Source organism: Pogona vitticeps, chromosome 3 (genome assembly GCF_051106095.1).
Source record: "Pogona vitticeps strain Pit_001003342236 chromosome 3, PviZW2.1, whole genome shotgun sequence".
Classification (NCBI taxonomy): domain Eukaryota; kingdom Metazoa; phylum Chordata; class Lepidosauria; order Squamata; family Agamidae; genus Pogona; species Pogona vitticeps.
The window spans coordinates 104952412-104972687 of NC_135785.1; the positions used below are offsets into that span (position 1 = coordinate 104952412).

The window sequence follows — 20276 nt, forward strand, 5'->3', positions numbered from 1 at the left end:
TGTTATTTCATCTGCATTCATTTCTCATTGCATTCAACAGGAGAATTACAAAGGCATACCAGACTGACCTACAGAAATCAGATTATTAACGAATCTTGCTCTCTTTCTAAATTGCATATTCAGCGGAGGGACAGGTAGAGGCACAGTGTGTTATTGACTGAAAATGCTTCAAAACTGTTGGGAACTGTTTGCATTGGAGGTTTTTTTTGGGGGAAGTAGAGGTTTGCACAAAGGCAAAGTACAGATGAACGGAAGAGTCTAGTAACTTTCTGCCTCTGAGGAGAAAAACAGGTATCTCTGCTTTTCTGTTTTATGATTTTCTACAAAGTCCTGTCCTTGCAATTGTGTGTGTGTATGTGTGGGTGGGTGGGTGCAGTAAGTGCTGAACAGAAAGATGATTTATCAGTATGTTGGACAGTTTTGCCGAAATATGTTTGAATGCAGACTATTTGAGTAACACAGTAAACTGTTACAGAGCCATTTGCTCCCCCACATAACCTTCATAGTACCTATTTTGGCTGCTGAAGGAACAAAAATAAATGAGCTTCGAATGAAACGAAGGAGTAACAAATAAATACATGACATTCAGAACTCCCCTGTGGCTCTGGCATTCATTTTATTAGTACTGAAAGCAACAAATAGACCCAATTCCTTTAAATTTTTCATTTGTTATGAAACAAATGATCCTTTTCCTTCTTTCAGATCACTGTCTTGTTCATTGTAATCTCTTCTAGCCTGCCTCTTCTCCTCCTCAAATGTCCAAAGCATTAAAAAATATTTCATTCTTTCAAGTAATGGTTCCTTTTCTCGGGCTCCCCGATATTGTCATTCTGAAGGGTGCCAAGCACAACACACATACATACACACGCCTTTGTGCAGAGCTAGTTTAAAATGGATTGATATGGGTGCCTAGTTTTAAAAATAGGAATGTGAATATTGCAACTTCTCTGTCTTAGAGAGAAATGGGGTGGGGGTGGGAGCACCACTCTTTTCTCCTCACAAGATTTCCCTGAGATCTCATGATTGCAGGGATTTTTCAGTAGTTTTGTGCTTTGTTTTTTCTTAGAAGAAATGTCAAGCTACATGGGATTGTTATATTTTCTGTGCAGAAAGGCATGCTCCCTACACAGGATCCAGCTGGAAAAGCCAGTCAGATTGCAGTACTGCTAAAATTCCTGCTCAGAGGACATGTTTTCTGCATAGCAGTTAATAGAAAGGCCATTAAACCATGCAGAATTTGGGTGTGTACTCATCACATCCTTATTTTAAACCCACCTGGCACCCCCAAATTATAATTCCCCTCCTCTAATAGTGGTCAATGAGGAAACTCAGATTGTTCAGTTGATTACTTGGGTTCCTTCACACCCTGATCTTGGTGTCAAAAGGGAAATTTCTAGCTTGCAAAAGTGAATGACAGACATTGAATGACAGAAGGAAGGACAGAAAAGGTCACCAACTCTCCTCATCTGCTCCATGTAGGTCTCTATGGGAAGCCTCTAGCTGCAGACTGGGGACAACTTCAAGAAGTCCAGGAGAAGCATATGACTCCAGAAAAATTGTCGAAGATGTATACAGATGTATCAAATGTGTGCTGGAAATGTGAAGCACATGTGGGAAGCTATTATCATATGTGGTGGTCATGTAGAGTAGCGAAGCAATATTGGAAAAGAGTGCATGCTGTGCTGCAACAAATATTGCTTTGTAAGGTTCCATTAACCCCAGAACTGTTTTTATTGAGTATGATACCTGATAACATAGATATAGCAAAGAAGTATATAGTTATATGCATAGTCACAGCAGCTAGAATTCTTTATGCCAAAAATTGAAAAAGTCTGATGGTACCAAAACAAGAAGATCTTATTGAGAAGATAAGGGAAACAGTGGAAATGGACATTTTATCAGAAGTGATGAAGGACTGTCCTCTACAAAAGGCAACTGAAAGATGGGACTTATTCTACAAATGGTTTGAGTCATTAGACATCGCTTGAAGAACATGCATTAAAATGAGAACTTAAATCTGGAAGGCAGAAAATAGTAAAAAGAGCAATTTGGAATTTTGATATGACAATATATATAGAATGGATGTTAGTATGTCATTGTTTCTTCTCTTCCCCTTAACCTCAATCCCTTTTTCCTTCCTGTTACCCTTTGCTAAAAGTAAAATATTAAAAAAAAAGAAGTCCAGGAGAAGCCTTGTGGGTTTACCTTGTCAGTTTCTGCTTCCTTGCAATGGAGCCATGAGGCATTAGGAGCTGAAAAATGTGAAGCTGCAAATGATGAATTCCTGCAGAGCTTTTTCTAGGCTGCCATTTTCAGCTAGAGTTTGCTAGACTAGGTGGCTGCAATGGGTGGAGGTGGGGTAAAAGTCCTCCAGTTCTTTACAGAACAGCTGTAATAAACTATGCAAGTAGTATGTGACTGATGTTTAAGCAACTCTCAAATGCAGGTTTCCATTACCCAGCCTGAGAAACCCTATTACATATGCATACCTTGGAACCGATGTTTTATGATTATGTAGGGGATTATCTGTTCTGTGCATCTAATCCAAATTATAGCAAGCCATAACTTTTGCTACAACCTTGACAGCATGATCTGTTACTATATCAGAAATGGAACATTTGGCTTTATTCTTGAAAGGCAAACATGTCATGCTCTACAAGGCCGTACCACAGAGAGTGGATAGATGTTAATGTGAAACTGCATGTGCAGTCACATTGATGGCATCATTTTGTATCTATTTTCTCATTAATACAAAATAAATTCATAAAAATGAATAACTGGAAACCATATAAAAAGCATTTATCACTTCCACCCTTATCTTTAAGAGCACACATGCTTTCAAGGATGGCCAATCAATGAATGGTGTTTATATATTACTTAGAAATCTAATTCAAGATAGAACATTTTGAACTGCCAGACAAGGAGAGAGATACACAAATGTTAGGGTTTCATTATTTCAGAAAGTGGACTAAACAAAGCCCTTGAATCTTACTACAGTTGCTAAGGAGAGCAGTGCTACGTGGTAGTGCTAAGCACATACAATTATCCTAATACTAAATATGTAGGTGAAACTCCCAGTTTTATTGATGGCAAATTTCTCTGATTTTCATCTGTATTCCCTATTTTGTCGTGGGAGTTTGTGTTTTCATACCATACTGAAATTTGTGCCCACTTTTTGTAATTTTTTTCCTAATGTGCACATTTTACCTAATTTATGTAGCCTTCCCACATGGTTAAAAGCAAGTTGAAGTGTGGGTTTTTCCCCAATTATGTAGAAGTAGTTATTCATATTTTAAAATGTGCATATTGTTTCATGTGCACTTTGTTTCTTTGAAAGGTTCTGTAAAGGCGAATGTGAGAATACTTGTGACAAGTCTTGGAAGGTGTGAAAGCATTGTTATCATCTAGATTGTTGAATGCACCAAAATTGCTTTCCACCTCTTCAAGGAAGCTAAACAGCATGCACATATCACTGAATGTAATCAACAACAGAAACTCACCCCACCCAGAGATCCAGATGGGCAAGAAAACCTGGTGTAGGCATCACAAAAACAAAGAAAATTGGAGTACTTAGCACAAACATTAACTTAATTGGTGCTTAATAGACGGGCTTTGGGCACGTTCCATCTGCTGTTATGAAATCAAGAAAAGAAATGAAGGCAGAATAGGAAGTATTAATCAGGAATAAAATTCTTACAAAACGACAAAGACTTAGATCAGTGGTAGGGGAACAGGGGTAAATTACCCCATTTGGGGTAAAAATGAAAATCCTGGGGGTAATGAGCAGGCTGCTACCACCCTCCCTCCCACCCACCCACCCCTCTGGAGCCAAAGCTTTAATTGTAAACCACCTCGTCCTGTTACTTCCTTCGTTGCAGCAGGGCACTCCTAAATGCTCCGTTCTGTTAGAGAGATTGGAGAGATAAACCTAATTGGTTACGGGGGGGGGGGACAATCAGCCAATCTGGGGCTTCTGAATGACTGCTTCCTCCGGAAATGACTGCAAACAAACAGGAGGAGGGAAAGGAGCAAGCAAGGGAGGGAGGGAAGAAAGAAAGGTGCAAGAGACTGAGGACTTCATCAGTCTCATTTAAATGTAATTGTAGAAAATGGAGGGAGAAAATGGAGGGAGTGTGTGTGTGTGTGAAAGAGAGACAGACTGACTCAAAACTGAAAATGAACAGGCAGTCAAGCAAAAGAGAAACTGAATTAAGGCGGGTGGCTTTTTAAGGTGCTGTCTAGGTTTATCATTGCTTTCCTTCCAAGAAGCAGGCATCTTTTAATTTTGTGGCTGCTTTCACCATTTGCAGTGATCATGGAGCCCAAGAAGGTAAAATCTGTCACTGCCTCCATATCTTCCCCTTCTCTTTGCCAGGAAGTGATGGGACCAGTGGCCATGATCTTAGTTTTTTTTGATGTTGAGCTTCAGACCATTTTTTGCACTCTCCTCTTTCACCCTCATTAAGAGGTTCTTTAATTCCTCCTCACTTTCTGCCATCTTTCATCTGCACATCAGAGGTTGTTGATATTTTTTCTGGCAATCTTAATTGTGGCTTGGGCTTCCTCTAGTCCGGCCTTTCGCATAATGTATTCTGCATTTAAATTAAATAAGCAGGGGGACAATATACAGCCTTGTTGTACTCCTTTCCCAACTTTGAACCAATCAGTTGTTCCATATCCACTTCTAACTGTTGCTTCCTGTCCCACGTATAGGTTCCTCAGGAGATAGACAAGGTGGTCAGGCACTCCCATTTCTTTAAGGATTTGCCATAGTTTGTTGTGGTCCACACAGTCAAAGGCTTTTGCATAGTCAATGAAGCAGAAGTAGATGTTTTTCTGGAACTCTCTGGCTTTCTCCATAATCAGCACATGTTAGCAATTTGGTCTCGAGTTCCTCTGACCCTTCGAAATCCAGCTTGTACTTCTGGGAGTTCTTGGTCCACGTACTGCTGAAGCCTGCCTTGTAGGATTTTGAGCATAACCTTGCTAGCATGTGAAATGAGTGCAATTGTATGGTAGTTGGAGCATTCTTTGGCACTTCCCTTCTTTGGGATTGGTATGTAGACTGATATTTTCCAATCCTCTGGCCACTGCTGAGTATTCCATTGATGATGATAAAAAAAGCACACTGGTCCTTTTATATTGGGCTGTGGCACCAGGGTGGGTGACATGACCTTTAGCCTGGTTTGTTCCTTTTTGCACACTACACATAGAATGATTAAAGTGGTAGGGACACCCCTCCCCCCGAATTCTGAGTTGCCTGTCTCTAGTAAGCAAGTCATTGCTAGAACCACTCTGGCAGCCACCTCTGCGAGCTAGCAAAAATTTAATGCAAATTGCTAAGCACGTTGGACACCTTAGTACTCCCTATACCACACCATGGCTAGAGTGCAATGTGTTCCAGCAAAAATAGTGCACATCTTTATCAAATTTGGTGCATCCTGCTAGTTTGGTACACAGCCTCTGGAGATTCAATAATATTTTTAATTCAAATAATGTTTGATTTCCTTCCTTTCGAATCAAGGGGGTAATGTTGGCGTATATAATTTTTTTGCAGGGTAATAGGTAAAAAAGTTCCCTGACCCCTGACTGAGATCATAGCTTCAGAATCACTCAGCGTGGAATAAAGAATTATAAAACATAAGAAACAGAATGCAGAACACAACTGTGCGTAAGATAACACAATACATAGAATAATATCTTAACCGATCACTTTTACTTCAAAGAAAAAGCTACAATAAGCCTATAATTTGTATTCGCGAAGGCTTTCATGGCCGGGATCTAATGGTTGTTGTGGGTTTTTCGGGCTTCTTGGCCGTGTTCTGAAGGTGGTTCTTCCTAACGTTTCGCCAGTCTCTGTGGCCGGCATCTTCAGAGGACAGCAAACTGTGCTCATGAGTTTGCTGTCCTCTGAAGATGCCGGCCACAGAGACTGGCGAAACGTTAGGAAGAACCACCTTCAGAACACGGCCAAGAAGCCCGAAAAACCCACAACAACCATAAGCCTATAATTTGCTGAGCCTTGTGGCGCAGTGGTTAAACTGCTGTATTGCAGCCAAAACTGTGCTCACGACTTGGGGTTCAATCCCGGGTAGCCGGCTCAAGGCACCACTGTACATTAGTCTCTCTTAAGCAACACTATTTTCTTAAGCCATTGTTTTTCTGTCTCCTGTTTGTGACCCGCACCCCTTTATATTTCAAACTCATTTTATACTTTTAATGCCCCACATTAATGTAGTTTTAAAAAAAGAAAAATGAGCCTTTTAACAAGATCAAAATATAAAATAAGCTGAAAATGGCTATTAATGCATGTCATTCCATGTAATCAATCCATCATTGTTACAAGAGGTCTCTGGATCAAATAATATGTCTAGAACGCTTCCTTCTTCTATTCTTTTTCTTCTTCTTCTTTTTAAAAGGCTAACATAATTTGATGGCCACTAACTATTTTCAATAAATTTCTGACAGCATTCAACCCAATGCCATCAATTCTTCATTGATTCCAACAGTCCAGATTTCACTAGGTGACTATGTTATGCTTTAAGCCATTAATTACTTGATGCATGTAGTTTTTAATAGTCAACATATATTCTGTTAACCTAGTATATGCCGTGCAGTTCAATTTGCAATTCATTTCCATTTATATTATTTACTTCCATGACTTGAAGTGTAGCAAACAGAAATTCTCTACATTTTGCCGATAATCAAAATGAAAGTCAAAATAAATATGGTGACTCCATCTCAGATAGCAAAAATGTTTATTAAACAAGAAATGAATCCAAAGGGTTGTTGTACGACTATATTAAATATTAAATATTAATTAATTAATCAAATTCTTAAATACATTTTGAAAAACAATGGTATTTCATTTTAAAGCACTTAAAAACCAAATTAGACCTCAAACACAATATAAGGTGGGAAATTATAGCAAACTGCTTCAAAATACAAGCAAAACAAAGCCAGCAATGGCACATAAAAACCAAGCCCAAACATTAGTGAAAAAGCAATAGCCAACCTAAATAACAAATCTGTAAAATCATAAGGTACAGTACTTCTTCAGGATGGGATATTTGTGGAGAAGAACAGCAGCGCAGAATCCTAAAAGTGTTCATGGATGTCAACGAAATAAAAATCAAAGGTGAAATCTGAGTGTCTTCCATACTGCAAGGGGCCACTGATTGAGTTTCAACTAAAACAGGATTCAAGGTTAAATTTCCAAAGGAACCCTCTGTAAGTGTAACAGAGTGAAATGATTAATTTTTCTTTTTAAAAAAGAACCCTGTTGACTAATCATTCCTTTGAGAGAATGAAAAGAATAGCATATTCTACTCTTCCTTCAAGTTGCCAGTGAATTTTACTTAAAAAAAAAGACAAATCTTTTGATAGTCTAGGTCACCAATAAACAGCTATAAGAACTCCAGAGAAAGTTATTCATTAATTGCTTTTATTGAGATTTCACACAAATGTTTTCTACACCTGATCTAGCTAATGCAATGGGACATTATGGCTCCCCCTGCACACCCTGATTTGCCACTGCACACATTGAAAAATCTATTCTAAGCACTTCTACGATTTCTCAAAATTCCTTAGTCTTCTTGAGGAAGAGTTTCCAGGTGCATTTTCAACTTGGGGAGAATCCAGTGACTATCCATTGATTTCGGGAACTCCATCTGCTTCCCATGACACTTGGCAGTCTTGTGAACACCATTTTGGCTTTTCTCCAGTCAGAAGAACTCCCCAAATCCTCTGCCTAATTAAGTAGGGCATTTTGAATTTTTTTTGGAACTCCACTTTTTACTGAAAAACAAATATCTAAAAAGTGAATGTATTTAAAAAGCAGCAATTCTCTCTCTCTCTCTCTCTCTCTCTCTCTCTCTCTCTCAGCTGGAGGATTCTTTTTTTGGTTGGGGCTGGGACAAGTATGCAGGCCACAGAAACATGTTCTGGTATTGCCTGTTTCCATGGGCTGCACTCCTGTCCTACAGAATTAAGACAAATCCTGGTAAAGCAGGCTGTAATGAAGTTCTTCATGTCACTGCAACGCCCCCATTACTTGAAACAGGTGGATGTAATGTTTGATATATTTCACAGTGCCTGGATTTTAAAGGTGGTCATGAAGTGGCAATGGTGTGAAGTAGTAGCCTGCAATGCAGATGGCTGGAGTGAGATCACCCAGGCTACAAAGCAGACAGCACAAACACAATGACAAACAAGAGAGTCGTTTTCAATTGGGTTCCTTTCCAAATCCTATAAAAATTGTTTGTGCTTTACTGCACACAGCAATTTCTATTTTGGTTTCAAAGAAGTCCTGAAATGAAAGGCAGCAACAAGACTACATGGTAACAAAAGCACTGCGGCCACAGTTTGAGCCTTCCAATAAACCCCTTGTGAGCCACTCAAGGAAGAAAGGTGAATATTGGTTGAAGGCTCAAAGAGGATGAAAGACATTCATTGCCTGGTGTCTTTTAAACTTCAGTATTATGAAAGGAAAGTTAGTTTCCATTCTGCATGAAGGGAAATGCTTACTGTTCGCAAATCTCCAGGTGCTGGCAGAGTTCTGGGAAAAAAACTGCTTTGTGCTTTAGATTGTACCACTAGAGAAGAAATCTAGTATTTTCTGTTTACTAAAGACGACTGCTCACAACTTTCAAAATTCTAGCTCTATCTTTAGAATTCCTACCATTAAAATAAGCACATATATGTTACCAATATATTCCACTCTGCCTAAAGTGGCCAAAGTGGGTTTTATGCACATGTCGACACACAAAAGAGCCCTATCTCCAGGACAAACATATGACACATTTATAATGTTTGGTGGTCGTATAAGCACCACAAAGGCCATAGAAAGCTTCTACCTCATCTTCTCTATTCTATCATGGGCCTCAAGGTTGACTGAGAGTGTTTTCTCAGAATACAGTCCTATATACACTTATTTTAGAATGACAACTCAGCAGATACATACAAGACTGTGGAGTCAAGAACGCGCCATTTGTATTAGAAGAGCTCCACATGATTATGTGCGACAATAGCTGCTTCCCAGCATTGTTGTTGTCTAGTCGTTAAGCCATGTCTGACTCTACGTGACCCCATGGACCAGAGCACGCCAAGCCCTCCTGTCTTCAACTGCCTCCTGAGTTTTGCTCAAATTCATGTTGGTAGCTTTGATATCACTGTCCATCTATCTCGTCCTCTGTTGTCCCTTTCTCCTCTTGCCTTCACATGCTCCCAAAATCAGGGTCTTTTCCAGGGAGTCTTCTCTTCTCATGAGATGGCCAAAGTATTGATGCTCAGCTTCAGGATCTGTCCTTCCAGTGAGCACTCAGTGTTGATTTCCTTCAGAATAGATAGGTCCAGGGGACTCTCAAGAGGCTGCTTCTTTGTAGCTCTTTTGCCCCAGCAGTTAGAGAATGTGTGTTCGGAGGAGGCTTTGGACTGCCTGGTAAAGTACTGCTTTTTGCTTTTTAAAAACTGCCTTTTCTGGGTGGGTTTTGCAGCGTGGGTTTGGGCTGGGTGGTAGGGTTTTGTTTCTCTGCTGTGATGGGTCTTGCAGTGTTTTTTAGTGTGTTTTTAGTGGGGCAGTTCAGCTGGAATAGATTAATCACATTTCTGATCGCTCTTGCAGTGTGTTTTTAGTCCCTACTAGAATGGGCTTGTTTGATTCTGGGGGGGTGGGTATGTTTCTGTGCTTTGACGGCTCTTGCAGTGTGTTTTTTAGTGGGGGGGTTTCATCTGGAACAGACTGATCGCGTTTCTGATGGCTTTTGCAGTGTTTTTTAAAGTCCCTGCTGGAATGGTTTTGTTTGATCGGGGAGGTATGTTTCTGTGCTTTGATGGCTCTTGCAGTGTGTTTTTAAGGTGTTTTTTAGTGTGTGCGTGGGGCAGTGGGTTCGGCCAAAACGGATTAATCATGTCTTATTGTATTCCTATGGGAAATGGTGCTTTGAGTTACAACCAATTTGAGTTACAACTATCTTCTGGAATGGATAAAGTTCGTAACTCAAAGTTCGTAACCACCGTTCATTGGTGTGCTGCTGCTATTGTAGTGTTGTAGCTGTTGTTGTTATTGCTGCTGCTGTTTTGGTTTTCTCCTAAGGAGAATTCCTCACAGAATTTAAGAACTATATTTCTCCATATGGACTTTTTTCAGAAACTGTACCAAAGAAACAAAGGTGTATATTGACACATTGATTTAGGTTTTTTTCATAATTTATATTCCTAATATTGCATAGCAGGACAAGACTCCCCCTCCCATTGTTGTTGGGAAAACAGTTCCCTACATACCTTCATAGACAGATGGCATCGTCTAAAACAGTAATAGGCCTCTGGGGATGCTCAGGGTACCGAACAATTATCATAAACAGATTCATTTAGAAATCAAGTATGCTAACAAAAAGCTAATGAACCTTGGGCACCGACCCAACCATCACACATGGAACACCGATGGCCAACTGACTGACCAAATGAAATCATTTACATATTTGGCTGTCATTTGCTCTGGCACTGGAGCAAGCAAAGATTATAACTCTTCAGCTAAACTGGGAGTTGTCTCAGAGCTTGGAAATATTAGTACAAGAAGTAATACCTGCTTGTTTGTTATTATTTTCATGAGTACCGTCTTCAGCTTTTGATTAAATCCCACAATCTTTCCCAACAGCCAGAATCCTCTTACATAGTTCTGCTGGCAGAAAAGAAATAGCACCAAGTACGGCACCAAACTGCTGCTAATGAACAAGTCCCCATTTTGATTCCTGGTCATGCACCAAACCACCTGACTGGTGCACATTAGGAATTCAAGCAGGGACTCACTGACTACTGGCAATTTGGTTCTGTGCATTATGGTATTTCCCTTCTGCCAGCATAAACTATGTAACAGTGTCCTGGCTATTGGTAGAGACTAGGGAATTTAATCTGTGGTTGAAAAGTAAACAAATGTTGGAAGACTTTAAACAAATTGTATGATGGAGCAGAAGAGCATTGTATGCTTATATGACCTGAAGGAACTAGTTAAACAGACTGGATTATTTTGGCTTTGTTTTGGGAATCACACTACAGAGAGCCCAAGGTCTCTTAAGGACCAATATGGAAAAGAGAATTAAGAGTTGAATATTTGGTAATGCCTCAACCTATTCAATGAAGAGGTTTACAAAATTTTGAGCAATATTTAGCAATAGTGGTCACATTTCTTTGAATATATATATTTAAAAATACATGCTGTGTGCTTTGGTAGTTAGTAATGGCTAATTTAGTGGACTGATAGAAGAATATTCCTGCAAGTTATATAGTAAAAGATTTTTCTGTAGTAAAGGGCATCTGGGGAAGACATTTGACTGTTTTAAAAGCAAAAGCCGAGTAGCTTCTTGGAAATTCATTTCCTATCCTGATAAGAGCTTGGTTATTTCCCACATGGCATATGTTACATATGGACTTTCTATGTATAGGTTTAATCCTATTCCTACACTAATCTTAGAGTAACTCCCAAAGGATCCAGTGGGATTTACTTCTGGGAAACATGTATAAGAGTGCAGTATGAGGGTAATATTATGGATTGCCAAAGTCCTTTCAACATATTGTTAACACTGCACAGTTAAATTTACAATCTGTAACTCAAAATAGGTTCTTTGTTCACTTTATGTTATGGTCTATTACTTCTTTAAGGGCAAGTTTAAACATTCTGTTAGCTTGAATTCTAATTTAATTTCCAAAGGAAAAGAGTAAAAGGATACTCACATAATTATTTTATCTTGTGACTAATTACAACATCACAGCAGGGTTAGGAGGCATCACATCTGTTAGGAACTGAAGGGATACCTTGATATTGGTCAGCCCAATGAAATGTACACTGGCATCAGCTATGGCTCAATATTCTTCCAAAGTCTCTGTAAATCAAGTCAGATTAGAAAGATGAGAAAAGAAGGAAGAGCAGGTGAAAATAATGTTGACCACAAAGTCTGCCAGATAATGAAATGGACAGCATACTTACCGTATTCAAGGAAAAAAATGCTGTAAGGTGAAATCTTCAGAGACTGGAACTAATGTATTACAAGCTGCAGTGTTACCTATGTGGAGTAATGAATGCACAATAATGTTATTTCTGAGATACCGAGAACATAATTATTTTATATTTACAAAATGATGCATTGGCTATTAATTCCTTACTGCAACAAGCAATGTTTATGCCTCACTCCTAAAACACTGCTTTTCATGGTGCATAGGATTTGGGCAGTTTCTTTTAGGGAGTCATTCCGTCTCGTATTTGATCTTCCTTTTTTTCTGCTGCCTTCTGTCTTTCCCAGCATTATTGTCTTTTCCAGAGAATCCCGCCTTTTTATGATGTGCCCAAAGTAGGACAACCTCCGTTTCATCATTTTTGCTTCCAGAGAGAGTTCAGACTTGATTTGCTTTAGGACCCAGTTGTTTGTCTTTCTGGTGTTCCAGAGTATCTGCAAAGCTCTCATCCAGCACCCACATTTCAAACAATTTTTTTTTTACTGTTAATTTTCTTTACTATTGAGATTTCACATAGTGATGAGGAATACAAGAATGTGGATGGATCTTGGCCTTGGTCGCCAGTGGCACATCTTTACACTTGAGGACCTTTTCTAATTTCTTCACTACTGCCCTTCCTAGTCTCAGTCTTCTTCTGATTTCTTCACCGCAGTCTCCAATTTGATGGATGATTGAACCAACGTATACAAAATTTCCATTATTTCTTCATTATCAATATTAAGGTATGCCTTAATCACATGTTAGTCTTGGCTAACATATGAAGTGTTTTTTTAATGTTCAAATTTGGGAGTCATTAATCCTTGATTGATGAATGGATTAAATTTATAGCCAGTTAAATGACTAGAGAAAGAAATGAGACCATTATGGGCTCATTCCATTATGAGCCCAATTCTGATTTTTTTTTTTTAATTACAAAAAATAAGAGCAAGAAATACATCTGTGAAATTAGATTAGAATTATAAATGGAACTAAGTGTTTTCATGGCCATGAAATAAATGATATACATTTCAAAACAGTGAGACAATGTTATAACGAATAGAGATCTGACATATGTAACATCAGTAGGGCTACACGTATTAACCTTAACACAATTACAGAATTGTAGAGAGCTAATAGACTTATTTGTCTAGGGGTATGTGTATCTAAAATCATCTCAAATTAGACAGCTTAATGAAGGAAACCAGACTTTCAGAAAGTGATACAGGACTTGTGGGGGAAACAAGTATGCATTAAAAGCCTGGCAGGAAAACAGTCAGCTTGTAATCACTACAGCTTTGTCCTCGGTGATGTACAGAACTCCTGGTGCTTGAAAGTCTGGGCAGGAAAAACTTGCTTTGGGTTTAGTCATAAAAATCAATGAACTTGAATGGATGGAGGCAGAGATGGATGAGAATTTTTTTCAAATAACTTATACAAGCTTCCTCAGTTTGTAACTCATAGAACTAACTGCTCATTGGCTGAAAACAATTTGCAGCTGGAAATCTGCATGTTTAGAAGCCTCTGATGAAAGTGGTGCAGCCAGAACAAAGTATTTGAAAAACAAAAGGAATAAGGATGTCCTTACTGTGGACAACTGTTCTTACACAAAACTCCCTGCACTCATAAAACCTGAAATATCTCTGGCAGGTCTGATCACCTCATAAGGAGAAAATTAACATCTCTCCAGATTTCACCCATTTTTGCCACAAAGAAGCAAGAGTTTTCAGACACACACACACACACACACACACACAGAGAGAGAGAGAATGTGGTATAGTGGACAGAATGTCAGACTAGGGCTTGGGAGACCTCTGCCCACTCAGTCATCAAAACTTATTGGGAAGCTAGCAGTGGTCAATATCTCCTTGAATATCTCACATACTGTACCTTAAAAACTTTGCTAGAATCACCATAAGTGAGAAACATTTTGATAGCATGTAACAAAATAATAACATATATACACATGTATATAAGTAACTACAGTGGTGCCCCGCTTGATAATGATAATGCGTTCCAGCAAAATCGCTGTTCAGCAAAATTGTGTCAAGCAAAAAAAAAAATCCCCACTGGAATGCATTGAAAACCAGTCAATGCATTCCAATGGGGGAAATACCTCATTGTCCAGCGAAGACTGCCCATAGACAACCGCCGATTAGCTATTTAAAAATGCTGTAATGCGAAGCTTCCGTCCGGAAAGCAACCATTTTGAGAAGGGAGGGAAGCCATTTTGTGTGGGGCGGGGAGCCATTTTGCGGAGCCGGAAAAAAAAATCATTTTGTGAACAAACGGTTTGCGAAGCAGGCTCCTAATCAACGTAAAGCAGATTTCTCCCATTGGAACCAACAATTTCAACGTCATGCGGGGTAAGCGTCAAGCAGGGCACCAAATCTAAAGTTGTGTGTTACATAAATTTCATCTGAATTTATCTGAAATTTGGCAGAGATAACTTCCAAATAAATGTTTAATAGGCCCACACATGTTGCCTAATTCTGACAAGTGAATAGACAAAAAAAAGTTATAACTTTGATAAATTTCCAATTATAGTCAATAGGAGTCATAAAGAATTAAATCTGAGATTTATATATATATAAGATGAATTGTGTGCTGTTAAGTCACTCTGATTTATGTTGACTCTTTTCAGGTTTTCTGAGAGTACTCAGAAGTGATTTAGTATCTGAATAAAATGAAAGAGCCTGCGAATGCCCCTACCTGATAATACGTGCAGCAAATGGACAGCACCATGGAGAGCAAATGTAGAATCCACTACAAAAGATAATAATTAAGACACTGAATGTTTGAAAGTGTCATCTGTTCTTTCCTTATAGCTTGACTTCATTCTAACATAGGCATGCTGCTAGACATCCCTTTGTTATGCCAGATGCATCTCTCCCTGCTCTTTCCTTCCCTTTCCAAAATCAGAAGAAGCTAAAGTTGGCTTCCTTCTGAGCATTGTTGTAGTAGAGCCAAGGTTCCTCAATTCAATGCACTTGAGTTGTTTGATTATCAAGGGCAATAAAAATCTAAACAGAAAGCACTCTGATGAGCAATTGTGGCCCCATGTGTTCATTTTGGGAGTGGCCACCTCGGCCTCCAGGTCCCCAAAGTGAAACCTGGCTTCAAGGATGAAAACAAGAGCAACATCAGCTGCAGCAATAATAATAACAAGCAACCATAACAAAAAGCTCCAAAATGCTTTTTAAATTTAGTGATCCTGATGAGCATAAACCAAAGAGGGGAAAATCATACACTAAAGATTATATTGTTTTTGGTTTTTAAATTCTTTCACGCAGCTTAAACTGTCTTGGCCCTGTAGTAATTTTATGGGCTTCCTTAGGACCACAAAAATAGCCCCCTTAGAAAGGAGCTGGGACACATGTGTATAATATCAGAAAGGAGAAACTGGGTGCTCAACTGGTATGCTACTTCAAAGCAAAAAGACAATGAGCATTGAATGTTAGGTTTTGGGCAATTGGCAGGATAGACAATAACAATGAACTGTCAAAATCTAACACATGCTTCCATTTCGAAATCACTGTCTGGGTCAATTTTTGGGAGGTTTATAGCAAAGTTAGTAGGGGATGTCTCTTCAGATAAATTCTCTGAAGCAGTTGATTATGATGATAGCAGTAATATCTGTTCCTCTCACTGTATAAAAGTCTGGCCTTCAACTCTCTCTCTCATTCTTCAGCATTTGTAGTTTGGTGGGTATGACTGCACTGATGTCCACTGGTCACGATCGAAACCCTTTAAACTCACTTGAAGGTTTCTCTAAGTCCAAAATAACTAAATATTGCATGTTAATTAGTAATGAAAGTATATTTTGAAAGTTTATTCATAAAAGCATAATAAATTCTCAAAGGTACTGAAGTTTGTGGTTACAGCATATTCAAGTCCAGCCTTTTTCTCTCTGAAATCTCATATTACACATGGTGATTACAGTACCTTATTTCACAGCTAATCCCCTCTCCCACAGTCAGTTTATTCTCACTCTGCATTTGTTTCCATATCATATCTTACCTATAATATATTTTACCAATGTTACATTACATACTTATAAATTTATTTACTATATCAAATTACCAAGTTCATCAATTTATAAAAACACATTTTATATAGGTATAATTACGTCATCCATATTACCTCCCAATACATCAGTTACTTGCTTTACATTATTCTAAACTATACACACAATACATATTATTGCAGTACAGTACATCATGTTACAGAACTTTATTTTAACATTACATAACATTTGTTACCTTTCCCTTGTTAAGTTTCTTCTTCTGTTCTTCTTAATAAGACATCTGCTACAACATTGTCCTTTCCTTTTATGTTTCTAACTTCAAAGTTGTAGCAGTAAACTCCATCCCAAGAAGCTTTTACATAATTCAACCAAGTTAAAGGGGAATTATCAGTGCACAAGGCGGATTTCCTTCTGCATAGGTACAGGTTCAGTTCATTTACTGTCCAAATAATGGCTAAACATTCCTTCTCTATGGTTGACAGATATTTTTCCTGGGGTTGCAACTTTTGGCTTAATAAATGTAATAGAATGCAAAGTCCCATCTTTGCCCCTTTGACCCAGTACAGCCACTATCCCCATGTTGGATGCATCTATGCTGACAGATAAGTCAAAATCAAGTACCATCAAGATGGGATCTGTGGTCAGAGCTTTTTTTCAGTGTTCTTAACATTCCAGAGTCTATACAATTTGGTCAGGATTTTTCTTCTTGGTGAGTTCAGTCAAGGGTACTGCTATTTTGCTAAATTTGAGCATACTGTAAATCTCCAACTCTATCAATCCTTTAAAAAGTTTTTATTTTTTTCTTAGGTGTAGAAATGGGCCATATACAGATTGTACTTTTGCCTTGACAGGTTTCAGATTTCCACTTCCAACTATGTGGCCTAGATAGTTTATTTCATTTTCCCTACATGTCATTTGGTAGCTTTCACTGCTACACCTGCACCCCTTATTCTCTTCAATACTTCCCACTTCTGACTAAAAATTCTTATTTCATCGATGTAAGTAACAGTATATCAAGCATGAAGCTGGTATCCCCTGCGACACAGCCACATCCCATAGACCTGACCAATTTCTATATGCAATTCTCACTCTGGCAAGAACTTCAAATGGTACAGAACCTATTCCTTTAAGTACAGCTATCTTTCCAGGCATCATGTTCCCTTTGGATATAACTCCTGGATGACAAATACAAACTTGCAAACATATATCTCTTAACTCCCACACCTGTTGATCTTGTATCTGAATTCACTTTCCTGCCTCATCTAGTAATTCTTGGCTGAGCTGAATGAGGTAACAATATTTCTCTTCTACAGCCTTCTTGGATTGTTCTTGTGCAGCTAATGGTGTTTCCATAGCAACCTGATTCTCCCTGCCATTTTGTAGCTGAGGTACCTCAGAGCTTAACTTGGATATAAAATATACAGACTTTTCTTTCTAAGGAAAATTTTATTTTCTAGTTCTTTCCAGGCATTGGGATTTAAAATGTCCTTCTTTTCCACAACTGAAACAATTCTTTCCATGTATTTTCTTTAGAATTCTGCCTGTCTCTATTCACCCCCTCATATTGTGTTGAGCCTTGTACTGCTTCTCTGACTGCCATCTTCCTCCTCTAAATTGTTTGTTTTTGTCTCCTGATTTCTTTTCAAATTGCCTCTCACAGTACTGAGGGCATTTAATTTCTCTTAAGGTAACTAAATTGTCTGTCATCTCACTAGCTGCTTGCGCTGTTTGAGGTTTATGCTCCTGGGTAATCCATCTAATTTCTGCTGGTAAAGCCAAATAAATTCCAGTCCTATCAGATTTTTAACTGCTCAATTGTTTCAACTTCTGACCCTTTAATCCACTCTTTAAGCAAATGGTGTAATCTGCACGCAAATTGCACATAGGTCTCTTCTTTACGTTTAACTAAATTTCTCATTTCTCTTCTACTGTGTTCTGCTGCCAAACCAAATCTGTTTCCTACTTTTAAATATATTATAATCCTGAGATCCCTCCATTTTCATATCCCCATATATCTCAGCTAAACCACCACATATTTGACACCTAAGGTATCCCATCATGTCCTCCTGTCCTATCTGTAGTTCTGCACAAGAGCTCTGAAAGCTAATTTTAAAAGCCTCTGCATTGACTTCGTTATAATAACGAGGGGATCTCTTCATATCTATTTGAGAAGTCTTCCTATTATTAAGAGATGTGGTGGCACTGCAGGTTAAACCACAGAAGCCTCTGTGCTGTAAGGTCAGAAGACCAGCAGTCCCCTAGGAGCCCCCTAGAGTCGGACATGACTGAACTAAATATCAAGGGGAACATTTACCTTTACCTATTCCTATTATTATTTGAGTTATTTTTATTATTGGCAGATTGAACTTCCAGTTCCAGTTCCCTCATTTTTAACTGAAATTCCATTTGTCTCTCTCGGTTTCCAATTGTCTTGATTTTTTAATTTCTTCTGTTTAAATTTTTTTCTCAAATTTCCAGGCTTCTAAATCATGTTGACTTTCACTTTCAACAGGGCATATGATTAAAGTTTCTTCCTCTCCCTCCAAGTTTTCAACTACAAATTGTTTTTATTCACTGACTGGGGTTTCCATTCTGTTTTTCATTCTGTTTTTTTTCTTTTAGAAGGCATATCTTATATCAGGAAATACTCTCTCTTTCCACCTGCTACCTACAAGATGGTGCTGATAAGTATTGAGCCTTCCCCAGAAAAAAATGAGCTAGGAATCTATAAATTGCAGGGTTTATTGGAAAATTTGTTTGTATTCAATGGTACAAAAATCAACTGCCTATGATTTTAACTTATCTTTCATGTTCAGGTCCAAAGTGAACATGGCAGCACCTCCAGAAACGTTCAATGAGGAAGAGTAAGTTCCTGTTTCTCCAAGGGAAAGGTGCAAAGCAGATCCATGATGAAATGTCACAAACTATGGGTGACAGTGGCCCTTCATATGCAACAGTTAAACATTGGGTTGTCAGTTTTAAAACTGGCCATTTCGATGTTGAAAATAAGAAACCCAGTGAAAGGCCTGCTTCTGTCTCTGTGTCTGCAAATGTGAAAGCCATCCATGACATGATCACAGAGGAAGGCCGAATATCAGCCAGAAGTATTGCTATATATCTGAAAATATCATGTGAGAGAGTTGGTGCCATTATGTGCAATGACTTAGAAATGAGAAAGCTGGCAACAAAATGGATCCCGAAACTTTTGACAACTGAACAAAAGAGGAAACATGTGGAGTCATCGGTGGCTGTTTTGGAACATTTTGCAAGAAATGAGTCAGATTTCCTGGGCAAACTGGTAACTGGTGATGAGACATGGATATACTGTTCTGATCCTGAGACAAAGGAACAGTCTAAGGAATGGAGGCACAGTGGTTCCCCCAGGCCAAAGAAGTTCCGAGTGCAAAGGTCGGTACAGAAGCAACAGTTTTTTTTTGATAAGAAGGGAGTTCTGTTGGTGGACTACCTCCAACAGGGTTCAACCATCAATGCAAAATATTATTGTACTTTTTTTATGAAGTTGAGGCAAAACATCAAGGAAAAACGCCGAGGAAAGCGTCATTGCATGACAACACCTCGTCACACACAGGAGGTGAAACAATGACAAAACTGACATCCTTAGGCTTTCAAGTGATGCCCCATCCACCCGACCTGGCTCCTTCTGACTATTATCTGTTCCCCAAACTCAAAAAAACAACTAAAGAGACAACAATTTGGGAGTGTTCTGGAGGCAAGTAATACTGCAAATGAGTGGTTACACCAGCAGTTGGAAGAATTTTATTTGCAGGGACTTATGAAGCTGCAGGACAGATGTCACAAGTGCATTGACTTCCTGGGGGAATATGTAGAATAATGTGGCAGTTACAGCTTCCTAGCTCGATTTTTTCTGAGAAAGGCTCAATATTTATCAGCACCCCCTCATATTCGTGATCAGGCTCAAATTTCACAGGGATTTCCTACTTTACACCAGGCTGTTACCTCAGAAGTCCACTGCTTGTAATTGTTGTAATCTTGAACAGTTTCCCCAATGCAATTCTGCTACTGTTTTACCACTAGCTGATTACCCCAGAGAATGCCTTAGGAAAATTAACTGCTTCAAAGTCTCCCTACTTTTTAGCCATTTTGATTTTTACCTCAGGAGACTGGTAGTTTAAGTGAATCTGTTCCCCCTGGCTTTCCACTCATTCTCTTCCTTTTTACCAAAAGCTTTTGTCTTGGAGGCTGACGTTAACTGACTTGGGTAACTGACTTTTCAAAATTCCAGCTG

General features: G+C 38.8%; 1 long non-coding RNA gene across 1 annotated transcript in view; it reads left to right on the plus strand.

Annotated features, from left to right (window-relative positions):
• The first annotated feature begins 221 nt into the window (after nt 1-221).
• The window catches only part of LOC140705875 (uncharacterized), a 51676-nt gene continuing 31621 nt past the window's right edge, over nt 222-20276 (plus strand). The window contains exon 1 of the long non-coding RNA XR_012085454.2: nt 222-291. This is a non-coding gene — a long non-coding RNA (uncharacterized LOC140705875). The remainder of the gene's footprint in view (nt 292-20276) is intronic.